At 62.2% G+C, this 17385-nt stretch overlaps 1 long non-coding RNA gene across 1 annotated transcript; it reads left to right on the forward strand.

The window, feature by feature from the left end:
* The first annotated feature begins 4177 nt into the window (after positions 1–4177).
* On the forward strand, positions 4178–7826 carry LOC124992471 (uncharacterized). The gene is made up of 2 exons (XR_007110133.1): positions 4178–4252; positions 7194–7826. It is a non-coding gene; the product is annotated as an uncharacterized LOC124992471 (long non-coding RNA).
* Positions 7827–17385: the final 9559 nt, after the last annotated feature.

The following is a 17385-nucleotide window of genomic DNA, read 5'->3' on the forward strand; positions in this document are numbered from 1 at the left end:
CACTCTCCTGGAACCGCAGCTCCACACACCCCACTAGGGACACTCCCTGACCAGGCTGCCCTGCAGGCTCGGGGCCTCCTCCTGTCTGCTAGCTCCGCCATCCATCATCCTGTCTTCCAAGGGGGCAGCCCAGCCCCTTGGCCTGCTGGCTCTGCACCAGCCCTCCTGGGCACCGAATTTCCTGCTCTCTGAACCAGAGGGCCCCCTGCCCTGGCTGTGCCATCCACCTCCTCTGAACGCCTCTTCAGAGGACTGCCCAGAGCTGCTGCTGTGGACACCCCAGCACAGTCCCTGCAGTTTCAAACATGGGTGATCGCGTAGGTGACCAGTGGGGTCAGCGGACATAGTGGCCACTCAACTGCAACACGAGTCTCATTCTCCTCGTGGTGGAGGGTGTGGGGGTGGGTTGAGCTGCCAGTTCAGCGAGAATGACAGTGCCAGGGCACACACGGAAATGACATACCTCTGCCTAGGGTTCTAACCGAACTGGGTGGCCTGTTCTATCAAACAACCCCTTGAGGGGTCCCCTCTGAACCTCTGCTCCTCAGGGTCCCCACAAGGCCCTGGAACCCAGCAATGTAGCTCATGAGGCACACTCGAACTGGAATCCCACCTTCCCTCTCATTCCCAGTGCCAGTTAAAAAGGGCGACGTAAGGTAGAGGGTCAGGGACTCCAGGGGCTTCCCTCAGCACACGCCCCTCTTTGTTTCCTCGGGCCTCTGTCTTCAGTGTCAGGGTCCCCCTTGGGCCTGGTGGCCCTTGGTTCTGGTCCAGAGTTTGCAGGAGGCTGCTGGGAAGCCAGTGGGGGGCTCTGAGCATGAGGGAGCCTCCGCCGGGTGGGCTCGATGGTGCTGCCAGCACGTCCAGGGGCTTGCTCCCAGTCCATGGTGGCTCCAGGTGAGAGCTTGCCCAGGGCAGCCCTACCTGGGCTGGGTGGGGTCAAGTCCATTGCCTCTTCAGAGTGGGCCCTCCTCTGGGGGGCGGGTGACAGGAAGTTGTACCAGTGCTGGGGTGAAGGAGGCCTGGGCCTCATCTCACAGGGGGCCTTGTGGTCCTGACCTTGTTCCAGAGCCTGCCCCTAGAGATGGAGACGGCAGCACTGGGCCCAGGCAGCCACTCAGAGGGACCACTTGTGGCTGACATGGAGGCCGACATACCACCAACTGGAGAGGCAGAGTAGAGGGCCATCCTGCGTATAGTACAGGGGCAGCTGCAGGACTCTTCAAACGCCAGGTGGCAAAGGGATGGCCAGGCCACATGATTGACCAGGGGCACATCAAAGACCAGGGGCTGGTTGGAGGCTTCAGCCTCATCCACCTCCAGGGGACAGGACGTCAGCGCTCTCTGATGTCCAGAAGTCACCAAACGGAGCCTCCTGCTCTGCACTAAGACACCAGGGAGCCTGGAGCCTCTGCCCACCAGGGAGGGACAGAGCTGCAGACTTGCCAGCAGCCAGGCACCACTGGTGCTAGAAAAGGACTGTGGAAGTGGAAGGGCAGGAGCTGGTGGCTCCCAGGGCGGCAGGAACGGGGGGCTGGTCTTCCCTGAGGGAGCAGCCTCCCCACCTGGGAAGCGCAGGCCACCCGGGACCTGGGACCAGCAGGTGCTCCAGGGCTGGGCCTCTTGTTCCACGTGTCCCTGGAGGAGCACCCCAGCCCCGCTGTGGTGAGCCCCTGCTTGCAGCCCACCCGCACCCCAGGCCAGCTGATGGAGTGGGCCCTGGTCACCCCGCCTCCATTTCCCATCCTAAGTGGAGACACCCTGTGAGACTGAGCTGAGGCCCCTGAATGGGCACGTCCAGGGGTGGACCACAGAATCCCCAGGACACTCGGACCCTAAATCCATGGCTCCTCCAAGGACCTCGCCCACACAGCTTTGGGGGGGTGGCTCCATCTGGCAGGCAGGAGCACGTGTCACCTATCAGCAGCCCCAACCTCCCTTCTGGTCGGGGGCCACCCGGCCCTGTGCTCGCTGCTCCTGTAGTGTCTGCCTTTCGCTCCCCAGGTCCCTTGGCACTCCCTTGCAGTTCCTGTGGCCTGTGCTGGTACCAGCACCCGGGCCATGGCGAGTGTTTGGGGTCCATTCGTCCTTGTTGCCCTGTGGCTGTGCCACCCTGAGGGCATCTGGAAGTGCCTAGCTCGGGCTGTCACACCCGCACCACGGGGGCCAGCATCTGCCTCCTGCACCGAACGCTCTGCCTTCTCCCAGGCCTGGGCTTGGAGTGGGGCTGCGGGCCGCCAGGGTTACGTTCAGCAGAACCAAGAACGGGGCCAATACAATGATGCTCTGGGCAGGTCCATGAAGTAAAGGGGGCAGCGGGACATCCTCTGGGAGGGTTCCTGTGAGGGCCAGAGGACCACTCTTCACCAGGGGCCAGTGACCCCCACACCCTCCCTCCCTCACAGAGGCTGGTGGCCCTGGATGCCGCCCCAGCGGCTGGCCCAGGCCCCTCAGCTCTCTGGGTGGGGAGCATCCCAGGCTTCGGGGCTGCTCAGGGAGCACCCCGAGAACACAGTGCTCCCCCAAGCCACAAGGGCAGAGGAGGAGCAGTGCGCTAGGGAGCCCGGCTCGCGCCCAGGGAGGTGGCAGGACACGGGAAAGAGCTGTCTCCCACCTCAGGGGCGTCCTGCACACCTGAGCAGCACACGTGCATGGAGGGGTGGTGCCGTGGCGGAAGCAGCAGTCATCCCCAGTCCCCTGTAGGCAGGTGCTAGGGCCTTCCTGTGCCCTGGGGTACAGGAGTGTGGAGACCTGCTTGTGGCCTTTGTGCAGGGCTGCTTGTCTCCTGGCTCCGGACAGAAGCCCCGCGGCAGCCTCTCTTGGGAGAGACGCCTCTGCCTGCACAGCCCCACCCTCAGCCTCAGGCGCCCCAGGGAGTCTCGGCCTGGAAGCTGGGAGGCGGCAGGGCTTGGACCCACGGTAATTCCCCACGTTGGGGGGGCCTGTGCCAGAGTGAGGCAGGTGAGGGTGAGGGCGTGTCTGGCACTCTGGGGAGCCCCCCTCCTCTGTTGACCAGAGTGGGCAGAGTTAGGGGGCTTTTCTGCAGCCATGAACCCACTCGGTGGGACTTCAATCTGGGCCCAGGGCTCACCAGGAGGAGAAAGGGACATAAAGAAGGGAGGCTGGGTGCCCGCCCACATCTCACCTGGCCTGTCTCCCTCCAGAATGCACACCTGGGGAAGCCGCCACCCACCCGTGCACACCCCCCCCCTTCCTGGGACTCCCCACCCCTCCCATCCTCTTTCCCTCCTTCCAGAAGCTTCCCTGGTTCTCCGTTTCTACAAGGCAGGGCTGGAACAGCAGGGCGTCCAGATTCTGTGAGTCTGAAGCTCATGCATGCTGGGGCCCGCTTTAGGAGGAACCCAGAACCTCGACCTAAATGCAGGCCCAGAAGGGACTATCTGGAGGAGACGCCTTTGAGAAGAGAGAGCTAAGGCAGCCAATCTGTTTTGGCCACTCGGTCGACCAAAACCTGCTTCTCGCTCTGGCAGGAGAGCGTCCGTGTACACGCTCAGGACACCTGAGTGTGGGCGGTTCCGGCTCTGCCCCAGGCCCCGTCTCTCCCCTACTCCCAGGATCAGCAGCCACCAACCGCTGGTGACCCAACAGGTGCTCTGACCCTGCAGGCAAGTGACATCGCCAGTGAGGGGAGCGTGGGTGGAGGAACCTTCCAGAAACCTTCTGTGATCAGATGGCCACAGCAGGTGCCCCAGAAGTGGCTGTGAGCTGCGGTTGTAGACATACCACTAAACCCACACCAGGCACCCCCACTCTTTGTCCCCAAAGGCCTGTAACACCCCAGCAGCCTGCTGGGGCACTGTGCCAGGCGTGGGAGGGGGCTCTGTGGAGAGAGCCCGGGGTGACGGCACCACGCAGATTCACAGAGGCCAGGGTGCGCGGGTCCTCCCTCCCTCCCCTCCAGACGGCGCCCCCCGCGGGCAGGCCTCACTGGTGACCCAGGGCTCCATGAGCATCCAGAGAAAGGCCCAGAAGCAAGGCCAGCAGTGAGGCCGACAGGCTGAGCTGGACCCAGCGGCGAGCACCAAGGCTTCGCACTTGGAGGCCGGAGGCCCAAGCACTTGGCCTTTTCAGAAAGCCCCGCCCAAATGTGGGGGTGCTGAGCTAAAGCCAGCGGCTCCCTTGAAGGACAGGTGACAATCACCCACACAGGGTGGGAGGGGCACCGTCCCCAGGCAGCCAACAAAGATTAATCCCTGAAGCCAGTGGTGACAGTGGCACAGCATTGAAAGCTGTAAGAAAAGGTTCACAGAGGAGGGAGGAGGGAGCTGGGAGGAGGGAGAGGGAAGAGGGGAGGAGGAGGGAGGAGGAGGGAGGAGGGAGAAGAAGGGAGGAGGGAGAGGGAAGGGGGGAGGGAGAGGAGGAGGGAAGGGGGGGAGGAGGAGGGAGGGAGTTGAGAGAGGGGAGGGGCACCGTGGCAGCCTTGGGTCCTCTCACCAAGCCGAGAGACCTGGTCTGAGTGGGGCGAGGGGCGTGTCTTTGTGCTGCTACGACCGCCCACCGGGGCTGGGTAATTGATGAAGAGTAGAAATGTAATTCTGAACGTTCTGGAGGTGGAAGCCCAAGATCTAGGAGCTGGTGTCTGATGAGGGTCTTCCTGCGGGGTCTCACGTGGCAGAAGGGCAGAGAGCGGCGGGGCTGGAGCAGGAGAGGAGGCCCTGCCCGGAAGTCCTCTCCAGGCTGGCACAGTGGCCCCCCCCCCCCCAGCACCTTTCCTAGGGCCCTTGCTGGACTGTGGTCACGTCTGCCCTTGGCACCGTCGGCCCAGCAGGGGGACACAGGGTGAGGTGGAGGGGCGGGGGGGGGTTTCAGTCGGCGGGGCAGGAGTCAGGGTACCTGTTGGAAGGGGCTCTTGCTTCCAGAAAACTCCTTGCCCATGCCTGCGTGAGCCTGGGAAGAGGGCTCAGACGTGAGTCTGAAGATCTGTTCCACAGATGGTCACGGGCAGCGATTTTCCTGGGGAAAGGCAATGTCAGGGCCTTGCCTTGGCCACCACGGGCCCTCTCCCAGACAGACCCTGGCCCTCCCGGGGGCTGAGGGAGTGGCAGGCAGCAGCGCCCCCTGCAGAGCCTCAGGTTCCTCTACTGCGAAGCACCATCGCAGTGTCTGCGTGACCTGTCACGGCTTGGGCAAGAGTAGGATCCTGACCTCTGGCACAAAATGCTGCGGGCTGGTGTAAGGATCAGAGCAAAGGTGCTAACAGGAGCTCTCCAGGGGACACTGGGCAGGAGGCGGGGACGGGGCGCCTGCTGAGCAGGGCTGGGAACGTGGGCCCACCCTGGCCACACCTCTTCTTCCTGGCCAGCTGCTTCCCAGCTCTGTCCAGGTGTTGGGGAGGCTGTATCTGTGGTGCACCTGCCACCGACTTACGACTAAGGGCAGCCATGGCAATTCCCCATCCCTGGGCAAGACTGGAGAAGGCCAGGTCTCAGTTCTGACCCAGATGGAAAGGCCAGTGGGCAGGGTCTCTGGGAGCGTCTCCTTCCCTGATGGGGAAGACTTGGGACACTGGGAGGGAGCTCAGAGAGGGCATGCCAAGAGTGCAGAGCAGGAGCAGCCGAGGAAGCTCACGGACGCCACTCACCTGTGGCCCCCAAATCACTGCCACCTCAATCCTTGGTGGGCACCAGAGTGAAGCCCCCGGCCTGACTTCTGCAGCCCTGTCTCTCTGGGAAGCGCTGTGGGAGGATTTGGCACTGTCTACACTAAGTGCCTCTGACCGTTCCAGTCTGGTGCAGACTCCACCAGCTGAGGGTTTGTTGTCCATGCATTATCCATCGATGACTGACCACAGGGCAAAACCCTGGAGGGTTTCACTACGGCTAACCCAACTGTCACCTCGGCCTCCACCTGGAGTGGAGACAGATCCATGTGGAGGGAAGGCCACCCAGCAGAAGCCATCACGTCCTGCCACGTGATCCAGCCCTTCAGAGAGGCTGCAGAAGGGAGGGATCAAGTGACGGGGCCAGCGACACAGGGGAAGAGCGAGGCTTAGAAAGGAGGAGCCACTCATCGTGCGCACTGGTCGGGTACACGCCTAGAGTGCCAGCAGCTCAGGAGGCTGAGGCAGGAGGACCGCAAGTTCAGAGCCAGCCTCAGTAATTTAGAGACCATGCAACTTAGCAAAACCCTGTCTTAAAAGATAAAAGTTCTGGGGATGTGGCTCAGGGGTTAAGTGCCCCTGGGTTCAACTCCTAATACCAAAGAGAGAGAGAGACGGAAGAAAGGAGATGCCACCCACCTGCCTTGGGGAAAGGGAAGTGGGGACACAGAACCCCCGGAGGGGGCGCAGGGTGAGCTGGCAGAGCCTGAGCCAATGTCTCATGTCCTCAAGAGGGAGCATGGAGGAAGTGGGTGATCCAGGCTGCCCTTCCTCCTCTGGCGTAAACAGGCAGGAGGCAGGGACTCCTGACCCTCAGCAGCCCTCCGCAATGATGACAACCACACACGCCAAACACTAGGCTGCGTGTCTGTGGATGTGTGTGCCATGTGTCTCTGTGCCCACGAGGTGTTCCTCAAGGGTGTGTGTCTGAACTGTGTGTCTGTGGAGTGTGTGTGTGTGCATTGTGTACCCACAGTGTCCCTGCAGTGTGTGCAGTGGAGTGTGTGTTCATGGTGCGTGCGTGTCTATGCAGCGTGTGTCTGTGGAGTTCCTGTCTGTGGAGTGCGTGTCTGGAGTGCGTGTCTGTGGGTGTGTGGGCGTGGATTGCGTGTCCGTGGTGTGTGTGTGTGTGTGTGTGTGTGTGTGAGGACTGTGTGCTCTCCTGTACGTCTGCCTGCACACAGCTTTCTTGGCCAGGCGCCTGGTTCTCGCAGAGCCTGCCAGGGGCTTTCCTGGCCGGGTGACGCTGGCAGGCAGGAACGGGCTGTCTTCAGGCAGGGGATTCCTGCAGAGGGCAGCTGGGCCCTGTGGGGGCCACCCCCACAGGACAGAAGGGTGTCCTTGGGGCACTCTGAGCACAGGCCACCACATGAGGACAGATGCTGGGAGATGGGCTTTCTGAACCTGGAGGGTCTGGGTGTAGGGCGGCCTCTGCTCTGGGTGGTGGCTTTCCTGGCCGGGCGTGGGTGGGACGAGGAGACCCCTGCGCCCAGGGCTGCTGTGCCCTGGTGCTGCACTGTCCTGGCCCTGTGGGTCAGGCTCCTGTGCTAGTGTTTGTTTTGCTTCTGTCCAGGCTGCCAAGTGCCAGCCGGGGTCCTGGTGGAGGCTGAACCCCGGCACACCCGCCCCCGCGGCCAGCCTCCGGTTCTGTTCCAATGGCAGTGAAGGCTGCCAGCTCTGCTGGACGTCTCCTGACGCACCTCCTTCTTGCCCAGAGCCCAGGTGAGCACTGGGGAGCTCCACGGAGTGCAGGACCCCCAGGGATGCTCAGCACGGTCAGCTCCAGGCCGCTGGCCCCAGAGCCCCTCCTGTCCTCCCGGCTGCTCCCACTCGTCCCGGAGAGCAGGAAGGACCAGGCGCTTGTCCTGGTGCAAAGCTTACGGGGCTGCTAAGACATCACCAATCGAGAAGGACATCGTAGTGTGATCGCACTCACGACCCGCGTGGGCCAGGAGAAGGGTTCCTGTCGGGGGGACCGGCCGGCTACGAAATAAAGCCATGAAAGTACCGTATCAGGAAACAGGACGAAAGGCAGGGTGCTGTTGAAGCAGGGGCGAGACCCACGAGCCATCCAGGAGGGCCTGCTCCAGCAAAGCAGGGCGAGCTCTGTTTGCAGCGGTACAGGTCGGAGGGGACCGGGGCGTCTGGTCTCTCTGCTTGCTTCCCATGTGGCAGGGGTCTTGCAGTAAACACGGTATTTGGTGTCGATTCTTGGTGGTGACTCCGGTCCCGGTCCCGGGGCTGTGTTTGAACTTGAGCTGTGAGCTAGAAGGCGGAGCCAGCCTGACTCGGGCACTCTCGCACCGCACCGGGGGTTCCGCCTGGGAGTCCCCACAGTGCAGCACCTTGAAACATAAAAGCGAACACAAAGTTCACGATGACCCAAATCAAACTTCTCAACAAGCCAGGTGCGCCCCTTCCCCACACTCCTCTCCCAAGTCCAGGGACCCAGGGAAGCAAAGGAGCTGAGTCCCTGGTTTCCAGCGGATGCAGTCCCTCCTCCCAGGGCGGTTTCCATGGCGACCAACCAGGTCTGTGGCAGCTGGTGAGGTCAGGACTGCAGAGTCCCTGGAAGGGGAACCCCTGAGGGCAGAGGCTGGGACTTCCTGGAGCAGACACACGTGCCAGGATGGATGAGGAAATCCCCTCGGGCTCTCCCAGGGCCAGCCTCTGCCTCCTCAGAGTGGAGCCAGGACACAGGGAGGGGCTGCTCCCTCCGTCCCTGTCCCTGCCACCGGGAGCCTGGGGCTGTCACCTGATTTCCTAACACCCTCCCTGTGCGCACAGTCGTCCATGGAGGCTGACCATGGGCAGTCAGAGCCACGTGGGCAGTGCCACTCGCTGCTGGGCCTCTGCTAGAAGTCCTCAGACGATGTTGGGGTGAACCTGAGGAGGGCGGAGGTTGCTGCCACTTTCCCCCATGGCATGGCAGTTGGCTGTTGAGGGAGGGGACTGCGTCAGGCAGGGGCCTGGCAGGAAGAAGGCACTCAGTCCAAACTGGGTCACAACCAAGTGTCATGACAGGCTCGGGGAGGGGTGGCCTGGTCAGCACAGGAGGCAGGTACCAGTACCAACCCTGGAGCCTCCTCGCCCCGCAATAGGGAGGCCCTGGACAGGACCTGCAGCCCCCTGTGAAAGGACCAGGGAGCCCTGGCGCCTGGGAACCCACGTGAACACCCTGCAGCAGCCAGGTCTCGAGGGACGCAGGGGCCTCCTCATCCCCATCCCACGGCTCACAACCGGCCAGCGCTGGGTCGCTTCCATCAAGGGCACACCTGCACACCCTCCCTGGCTCTTCTAGCGTCCCTAGGTGACGCATCCTACCTGGTGCAACGTCAGCACCATGTAAATCGCTGTTAAACTATATACCGTTTAGGGCACCAAACAAGAAGTCTCCCTGCTCTGTACAGATGCCACCACGCAGGCCTGGCTGTGCTTCAACCCACGGCCGGGCAGGTCTGGGGTGCAGAGCCGCAGGCCCAGAAGGCCAGCAGAGCACGTGGAAATGGCCCTCACGGCCCTGAGGCTGGATGCGGACAGGGGTAGGGAGGGCTCCCTCTTCCTCAGGGAAGCCTCTTAGGACTTTGACCAACTGAGTGAAGCCTCCCAGACAACAGGACGCAGGTTTCCTTAAAGCCGACTGACCGCAGGTGTCAGCAGCATCTACAGATTACCTTCCCAGCATCACCTCAACTAGTGTTGGATTGCCTGGGCCACAGACTGGCCATAGTGGCCTGCGGAACTGACCACGGTACTGCCAGTTTCCCCATCCTGGGCTCCTCTGCCAGTGCCTCTGTTGACCAAGCCCAAGGGAAGGCAGAGGGTGAGGTTCCGGCACCGTCTGTCCCAGCCGCAGGACAGGACTCGGTACAGGAGGCCAGAAACCTCAGCCCAGGCAGAGCCCCAGATGCTTGGTGGCTCTCCAGGCAGAACCCAGGAGCGCTTCTTGGGAGCATGGCCAGGGACCGAGGTCGAAGGCCGTCTTAGGCAGCCTTCTAGCTGCAGAGTCAGACCCTGCCTCGCTAGGCCTCCTTCCCCTCTCACGCCGGTGCCCTCCCTGGGGGGTGACTGGGCAGAGTCCAAATCCAACATCTGTGCTAACCACTCTGGGCGCTGGTGTCCCCCAGCAGCAAACAGGGAGAGGAGAGCATATGAAGTGACCTCCCAAGGGGCCAGAGTGACCCATGGCTGCAGGCGAAACCCTTGACTGGGCACCAAAGGTCACGCCACTCACCCAGGGTCTCCAGATGAAGGGATGGGCAGTCGGGGCTCGAGCCAGCTTCCCGACAGAGCAGTGAAAGGGCTCCTCGGAGAACGCTTCCGGTCTGTGTGGGGGAGCCCCATCCTGGAGCTGCACACGGGAGCTTCAGGTCAGGGAGCTGTGATAGCTGTCGTTACCTGCTCCTCTGGCCTGGAACTGGAGTGTGCCCCCCGCCTCATGTGCACAGAGGTGGGATTTTAGGACACGATCGGATCATGAGGGCTCTGGCCTCAAAGGTGAATTAATCCATTGGGTGGATTACTGATTTGAATGGACTCTTGGAAGATGGTAGAAGGTATAGGAGGTGGGACCTAGCAGGATGGGTCTCTGGGGTGGCCTTGGGGATTGGCTCTTGTCCTCAGGTTCCACCATTAGCTTTCCTCCACCACATCCTCCTGCTGAGATGTTTCTACCTTGAAGGCAGCCCACCGTGGACTAAAACCTCTAAAACTGTGCATCTCATAGACCTTTCCTCCTTTAAGTTGGTTGTGTTGGGTATTTTGGCTACAGCAATGAAAAGCTGACTAACACCTCTGCCATGGATTAGTCAGGATAGGTTGAGCCATAATGCAATAACAAACATGCTTCCTAGACCTCGTGGCTCAATACCAGTACAACCAACCTCTCTATTACAAAACACTATGCAGATCAGCCTGGTCCTGTCCACCAGGATCCCTGTCCTTTCCACCTTGAGCTGCCCCACCAGACGAGGCCCACGGCAGGTGGACGAGTGTGGAGCACAAAGCCTGGGAGTATTTGGGAAGGAAGACTCCCAGATTACTCGTGTTCAGAGCTCATGCGCAATGGCTGGTTATGGGATTTCAAGTTAACTGCAAGGGAGGCTGGGAATGCAGAAGAGGATGTGTGGCGTGTCTAGCTAACATTATTGTCCCTCCTCCTTGGGAGGAGGGGGAGGGCGGGTGCTTCTAGAACTAGTCATTCCGAAGGGTGTTCAGGAATGCCGAGTGGCAGAGCGCGTGTGATCTATCACCCTAGCAGCTTACCCCAGCCCTGGGCGGTCTCCATGACTGGGCGTTGGGGCAGACTGGCTGGGTGGTCCTGGCTAGGGTCTCTCAAGAGGTCACAGCCGACGCGTCACAGGGCTGTGCCACCTGCAGGTGTGCCTGGCCGTGGAATCCATTTCCAAGACAGCTGGGTCACCTGCTGCTGGCAGGAGGCCTGTGTTCCTGGCGGCCACCAGTGGGCCTCGGTTCCCACCTGTGGGTGTCTGCATGGGGCTGCTGGGTGTCCTTACCAGGCGCCAGGTCCCCCCGGGACGAGTGACCGGGAGAGAGCCTGGGGACCCCAGTGTCATTCGCGACCTCGTCTCAGCTGTCGCCACCACAGAGGTGTGCCGACTCCTTGATGCCAGGGGCTCGTGGTGCCACTGTGGTGTGTCAGCTTGCCTGAGCCAGGAGGTGGCCAGACACGCACTTCCCCATTGTTCTAGTGGTTCCCTGTGTTTCCAGATGTGGTGAACTCGGGGTCTCGGCCAGCCCGCTGGGGACTGAGACGAAGGACGGAGGCCGGAGGGGGCTCGCTCCTCTGCTGAGGCTCTCAGGGCTGGGAAGCCTGTGGAATTGGACATGGACTTGGCCAGAACCACCCCATTGGCTTTCCTGGGGCTCCAGGGGCCCAATCTTGGGCCTCTTGCCTCTGTAGTCAGGTGAGTTGTGCTCCCCTCGGACTGGGCCACTTGGAGGCCAGCAACCATAGGATTGGGTTCTACCCAACGTGGGGCACAGTGGTGGAGCTGTAATCCCAGTGACGGAGGGATGTGAGTTTAGATAATTAAAACAACAATGGAGCAGGTAGCAGGGCCTTTTCATTTAAATTCTCACAAAGTTCTGATTCCCTGCTTTGCCTTCTGTGATATGGAGATCTGGAATACCAATTCAAATTAACTGAAGTAAAAAAGGGAATTACTGGCTTATAGGTATCACCAAGAAAGCAACTTCAGGACGGCTGGATCCAGGACTCCCAACGATGGCCTCAAGGTTCTACCCCCTGCCGAGACTAGCTAGCCCTGGACAAGCTGCTTCAGATGACCATGGTGACCTGCCCCAAACTTGCTGTGCCACTGTTCCCAAAGTAAACTTTGCAGGCCTCAGACTTTGATTTGGAGTCGAGTAATGTGATAACTAAGGAAGAGGTCCAGAGGCAAGAGAGCCCACCCCTCCCTCAAGGCCACGTCCGCTTGTCTGGAAGATACCACAGGAGGAGCTAGGCCGGGGAGATTACCTGGAGACTCACCGCTGCACTTGTCCCCAGGGCCCTGCTCCCGTCTCCAGTCAAGGAGACCCTGGGGCAGCTGGTAAAGACTGCGCCGCATTGTGCAAGAAGCTGCTTCTAGGGGTGTTTGCTCCCAGGGCTGGGAAGACCCAGCTGGGAGCCCCGGGAGGCTGGAGGGCCTTCCCCTCAGCCCTGAGCCAACCAGGACCTTGTCATGACTCCAGAAAGCCTCCCTGGGCCTCCGTTGGACTGGATAGGACACCTAGTGTGGGCTTGCCTCACAGGCTCTTTGGTGTCCCTAACCCAAGGTCACAAGTGCTGATTTCATACGCTGCCCAGGCAGAGCTGTGGGGCAGGAAAGGGCCTGGGTGAGTCACTCCCTGGCATTGCCAGGTGGCCAGGTGCCTCCCCTCCCAGCCACCCCTCCCCGGCTCAGGGCCCCGGGAGGGAACCTTGGGAGATGTGACTTCCATGGTCTTTAACGGGTGGACACAGTGTCCCAGCTGTGCTTGGACAAGCCAGGAAGCCAGAAGTCACACAGAGGACAGCAAATGCCTCCAGTCCTGGGCTGAGTGGGGCGCAGCCTCTGCCATGCCGTCTCACTGTCACCCAGAGCGTGGACAGGCCATCAGCTCCTCCGGGGCCCTCTGGGAGCCGGGCTGTGGGCGGGTAACACCGGGGGATCCAGCTGGCCCTGAGCCCCAGGCTCCTCTGCCCGGCACGCAGCGCTCCACTCAGGTGCGTAGGAGAAGGTCCACCCTGTGGATTCTGGGACGGGGATGCCCCGCCTCTCGGGCACATAGGTCCCTGGCACATCTCCTCCAGGATGCGCTGCATGGTCTAGATAGGAGGGCCTGGGCACTCCCTCATGCCACCAAGCACAGCTGTGTCACCTGTCCCGGAGCACAGCACTCAGGGCTTTCCCTGCAGGCCAGGACACAGGTTGGTCACCCCCACTGAGCAAGGAAGGCATCACCTCCTTGTGGTCACCTCCCCCTGGGACCATCTCCCCCTGTGGTCGCCTTCTTGCCCCAAAGTCATTTGCCCTGTGTAGTCACCTCGTCCTCTAGTGACCTCCTCCCACGATCACTTCCCCTGTGATCACCCTCCCCTTGTGATCACCCCTCCTATGGTCACCTACCCCCTGTGGTCACCTACCCCCAGATCTTCTCTCCCCTGTGGTCACCTCTCCCTGAGTTCATGCCAACTACCTTGAGAAGCCCCCCCCCCCACTTCTGCCAGAAGCTGGCCCACTTCAGGTTGGTCAGCCACACTGTCCCTGAGCTCTTGGGCACTGGCCTGGGTTCGCCCCAGCTCCTCTGTGAGGCTGGCAGGCTGCTCTGAGTCTCCCCACGCCTGAGCCTCAGCTTCCTCCGCGACACAGGCACAGAATGGTGGGCTTCTCTAGACTGGCATCCAACTGCCCCAGTTGGAGCCGCAGGCAGATTTCACTCCATGCTGCACAACCAGGTTCACACAGCTGGTGGCCACACCCAGGGCTGCTCTGGGTGACGCCCTTCCAGTCCAGTGGCCATCCAGGCTCCAGGGGTCAGGACAGTCTGGGGGGAGCCCCAAGGAACTGGGGGTGCACTGCTCTCTCTTCCATGTTCCACAGGCTACACTGGGTTCAGTCCCTCATCTGTGCCCTGTAGCTGGCCAGGGCTGCGGTGCCTGCTGACTGCAGACCTCAGTGGAGGGTCGTCAGATGCGCAGCAGGGACCCAGGCCCAGCCGGCTGGGCAAGGCCCCTCTGGCTGCGGGGCAGCCCCGCAGTCATTGCCAGGCTCTCGAGCGGAGCTGCTCTGCAGACGGCGCCCTGGGGCTCCAGGTTTGGGTGCAACCAAGCACCACCCACGTCTGCTGGCCAAGTCGGCCAGACCCCGGTTACAACAGGGTGCTTCTCGCAGCCCAGGCCCCTCCCCCACGGCCACGACCACATGAGAACGCGGACGAGCGGCCTCCCCGGGACCGGGGCAGCCTCTCTGCAGAGCGGGGCCCACTGGCTGCTAGTGCAGGGTGAGGGCCTGGAAGCGGGCACTGTGCTGAGGACAACCCTGGCCACCTGCCACCCCGGGACCCTCAGCAGGGTCCACGTGTGCCCAGGGTGTTGGTCAAGGTGGTCAGGGACACTGTTGGCCCATCTGCCACCTCTTCATCCTGGGTGCCTGGACGGTCCCCACCGGCTTGGAGAGCTGTTTTCCTCCCAGGGCCTCCGTGTCCCATCCCAGGATGGAGGCTGCCTGTCCTCTGCCCAGGGCAGACCTCTCTCTGGGCCCAGCAGCTGGGACAGGCTTGTGCAGGAGGCTCAGGCAGCCTGGTGACCTGGGGCGCAGGAGGTTCCATGAAGCTGACCTTTCTCAACACAAGGTCAGGAGGGAGCCACTGACCCCAGAGAGGGGGAGACAAGGGAATGGCTGTGCGGGGGCCTCTAGAGTGGCCTCTGGGGGCCACCACTGACTGCACCGCCCCAGGCAGGAAGGAGGAGGGAGGGGCCGCAGCCGAGAGGCTTCCTCCAGACCAGCTGCCCAGGGAGAGGGCACGGAGCTGTGGGGAGCGGGGCTCCGCGGCTCAGGATCCCGGAGGATGGGGGCTCAGAGCTCAGGAGGCTGGAGGACGGGTTCTGCAGCTCAGGGTCCCAGAGCCTGGGGGCAGGTTCTGCGGCTCAGGATCAGTGCACAGAGGGCCACGCATGAGCTGAATACCTCTATGCCCCTGCCACAGCCCCACACCCAGCTGCTGGGGACTCGCTGGCCCTGAATAGAGCTGCCCACACCCCGCCCCTGCCAGGCTCCCCAGGCGACTGAGAGGCATCTCCTGTGCAGGCTCCTACCACACACTGCCCTCCTGGGCTGTCTCCGCGGCCCCCTCTCTGGGACTTGTCCTCCAGGGGAACTGTCCTGCTGCTAGGCTTTGCCCCTGTCCCTGCACTGGCAGGAGCAGCCCTGCTTACCCTGAGCCCCTGCCTCGGAATCAGGCTGCCTCTTCTCCCCCGCAGCTCCAACAGGGCCCGGAGGTCTCAGCAAGCCTTGGACACTTCTTCTCAGGAAGGAGCCATTTCCAGGAATGAGCTGGGGCTTCCCAGGTGGCCAGTTCTGTTTATCCAACTGCAGGAGCAAGATGGAGACCACTGTTGGGGTGAAGCAGGAACAGACCGCCTGGCCTCCACGTGGGTCAGCCTTTGATGACTGGGATGGCCCAGCCCCACCCCCACCCTGGGAAGCACTCAGTGACACTTCCTGCTGCCCTAGGGCCCCTGTCTGCAGAGTGACGGGAGGTGGTCAATTCCAAGGCTGTGGCGTCCACCCAAGAAGAAGAAGCAGATGGGCAAGGAAGGGGGTTGGACAGTGGCTGATCCGTGCCTGTGACCTGGAGGCCCACAGAGAGCCCTGTGGCCGTCCACCCGCTGAGAAAGGTGTGCTGCTTAAAGAGGCCTCTTCCGAAGCAGAGCCTGTGTCAGAGCAGAAATATGACAGCCCTGGGCTGGACGGTCATTCCTCTTGACAAGCAGGGACCCTGGAGCAGGGAGTGGCCAGGAAAGCAGAGGACAACCCCAAGCCTCGGAAACCAGAAAGGGGGCTGCAGTCACTGACGTCTGGGGCTGCTCGTGTCCTTCACCAGCAGACCCCAAGGCCCAGTGTTGGGTCCTTGATCCTTCGTACGTGGGAGCCTGCGTGTTTGGGCCTCTGAGGGAGTTTCCTGGGCTGGTGTATCAAATCGCCACCAACCAAGGCCTGCAACGACAGGAATCCATTCTCCCAGCTGGGCAGAGGTCTGGCCCTCGGTGTGGGCAGTGTGCTCCCGCTGGGCCCCAGGAGATAGCCTTCTCGGTTGTGTTCTTCCTTTCCAGCTTCCAGTGACCCCTGGATCCCCGGCTTGCAGTGGCCTGGCCCCGAGTCCCTGCCTCCACCATCCCATGACCTCTGGTTTGCACATGCATCTTCCCATAAGGACACCAGTCATATTGGACTTGGGGATCCACCCCACTGGGCCAGTGTGGCCCCATCTTAACTCACCTAATTACGCCCACAATGGCCCCAGTTCCAGATGAGTCATGTTTCAGGGCTAGGAACTGCACATCTTGTTCTGGGGACACAGTGCAGACCCTAACTCACTCCTTAGAAAGTATGAGCAGCATTCTAATACTGAGGCTGAGGCCTGCTCCTCTCCCGCTGTACATGGGCATGGGGGGCTCCACATGCAGAAGCAGCAGGAACTTGGGGGGCTCTGTGGACAGGGCCAGACCTCCAGCCTCCTGCACAGCACGGAGGTGGGCAGCAGGGTTGGCCACACCCAGTCCTTTACTGTCCATAGGCCTGGGTTCTGCCCTCTGTAAAATGGGCTGGCAGGGTGTTGGGGGAGATAACACAGGGGGTTGGGGTGTCGGCCAGAGCCCTGGGCCCCAGAACCTCCAACTCAGGCAAGGAACGGAGGACCCCCTTCCACCCAGGCTCCATTGTGGCCACCGGGCCAGCCGGACCCCGGCTGAACTCTGTGACCTGTTTCCCCCTATGAAACCTTGTGAGGACCAGTCACACCCACAGGCGAGGCCTCACCTCCGGCTGGGAAGAGGACACCAGAGCACAGGAGGTGAGAAGACGCAGCCCAGCCGGTCCCCACCTCGAGACCACTCCTGGCTCCAGCCGAGGAAGGTCCCCACGCTTGCCCAGGTCTGAGAGTGGGTCCTGCAGCCGGAGATGGCAGGTGCTCCAGCCCCTGCTAACACTGTGCCCTGGCCTCAACCCCCGCCAGCCACCCTGGGCCCAAGGCGATGCTGGCCCAGTCACGGTGCTGCTGGGCTGCTTCCTGACCTGGACACTGTGGGGCTGCCGTGAGAGCTGGGGTGGACCGTGCGGACCAGGCACAGCGGCCTCAGCACAGGGCCACGGTGACCACTCTTGGGGGGCTTCTGAGGGCGTGGCTTTGGGAGGAGTGGGAGGGCAGTTGCTGGGCTGGGAAGGGGGCAGGAGGCCCAGGACAAGCTGGCGTGGGGGCTCCTGTGGGTGAGGCTTGGCAACCCCGGGGACTGGGATCCCCGATGGGAGACGACTCCGTGGTGCACCCACACTCCTGAGCAGCCCCGGGCCGCCTCTGCCAACGTGCCGGGGACAGGCTGCCACTGCGACTCTGCACGGGGCCACCCCCTCTCCCAGCTCCGCTCCTGGGTGGAGGCCCAGGGAAGGTGACAGGGGACCCACAGCATGGGACAGAGGGGCCTCCCACAGGATCTGCCTTGCCCCTCCCACTCTGCCCACCGGCCCTGACTATAGGGGTCA

The sequence above is a fragment of the Sciurus carolinensis genome, chromosome 9 (assembly GCF_902686445.1).
Source record: "Sciurus carolinensis chromosome 9, mSciCar1.2, whole genome shotgun sequence".
NCBI classification, from domain to species: domain Eukaryota; kingdom Metazoa; phylum Chordata; class Mammalia; order Rodentia; family Sciuridae; genus Sciurus; species Sciurus carolinensis.